At 39.4% G+C, this 1,268-nt stretch overlaps 1 protein-coding gene across 2 annotated transcripts in view; it reads left to right on the top strand.

Annotated features, from left to right (window-relative positions):
• cox18 (cytochrome c oxidase assembly factor COX18) overlaps nucleotides 1-1,268 on the top strand; it is a 20,977-nt gene that overhangs the window by 3,476 nt on the left and 16,233 nt on the right. The window lies entirely within an intron of this gene.

Below are 1,268 nucleotides of genomic sequence, written 5' to 3'. Positions count from 1 at the left end.
AAAAAAAAAAAAAAAAATTCAAATAATTGAATTGTGGTCTGATGAGAATATTGTAGAGCTGGGCGATAGAACGATAACGATATGTATTGCGATATAACTTTTTCTTGATAGAAAAATTAAACTATTGCGATAGACCTTGCCGCTCTTATCCTCTTAAAAAAAAGAAAAAAAAAGAACAGCCAATCCAAATTAAGTAGCGCAGAGCCGAACCAATCACAGCCGCAGCGTCACGTGACGTGAAGTGACTTGTTACGTACAGCAGCCAGCCACCGTACCGCCCGGGTAATGGAGGAAATGAGTGTGCCGACTAGAAAAATCAACCGAGCGTGACCACGCTCTGAAGAGAAAACAGATGATGGTTCCAATGCCGGAGAGATTGTCGAACGGAAGAGCCATAGAAGTTCCATAGTGTGAAGGTATTTCGGCTATTTCAAGTCTGACAAAAAACAGAGTAGCGTTCACTGTAAATTGTGCCGAAAGCAAGTCTGGAAATACAATAAACTGGTGCATGCTCAGGCTATGTCCACACGTACCCGGGTATTTTTGAAAACGCAGATTTTTTCTATGCGTTTGCACCTTTCGTCCACACGTAAACGGCGTTTTTGGTCACTGAAAACGAAGCTTTTTAAAAACTCCGGCCAGGGTGGATATTTTTGAAAACTCCATTTTTGTATTTACGTGTGGACTAGAAAAACGGAGAAAACACAGCGTCAAAAATGTGCGCATTTTTTGACGTCACACTGTGCGCCACGTTATTGTGTCAGTGAAATGAATTTCTACAATACTGTTACTGTTAATTCTACTCTCTGCAGTGTTTAAATGCTTACATATACACACAGTTACTGTCCCTCCACACATACGACCCGGTTCTGCTTCTATTCGTGATGTGCGGATCGATCCTGAAATATCGATTCCTCCGATACCAGTCATTTATGTTCTAGAATCGATTCTCACATTAAAATATTGATGTTTTTAGTAATTTAGGGTTAATTTGTAGTTTATCATTAACAGCAACACAGTGGAAAGAAACTATAACATTCAGATTGTCTACATTCAACAGCTACAGTGGGGCAAAAAAGTATTTAGTCAGCCACCGATTGTGCAAGTTCCCCCACTTAAAATGATGACAGAGGTCAGCAATGTGCACCAGAGGTACACTTCAACTGTGAGAGAAAGAATGTGGAAAAAAAATCAAATCCATGAATTCATATGGTAGGATTTGTAAAGAATTTATTCGTAAATCAGGGTGGAAAATAAGTATTTGGTCA

Source organism: Pundamilia nyererei, unplaced genomic scaffold (genome assembly GCF_000239375.1).
Source record: "Pundamilia nyererei isolate P.nyererei 1_Seehausen unplaced genomic scaffold, PunNye1.0 scaffold00001, whole genome shotgun sequence".
NCBI lineage: Eukaryota > Metazoa > Chordata > Actinopteri > Cichliformes > Cichlidae > Pundamilia > Pundamilia nyererei.
Note: the sequence above shows the minus strand (reverse complement) of the source record. Positions and strands in the feature narration are given on the sequence as shown.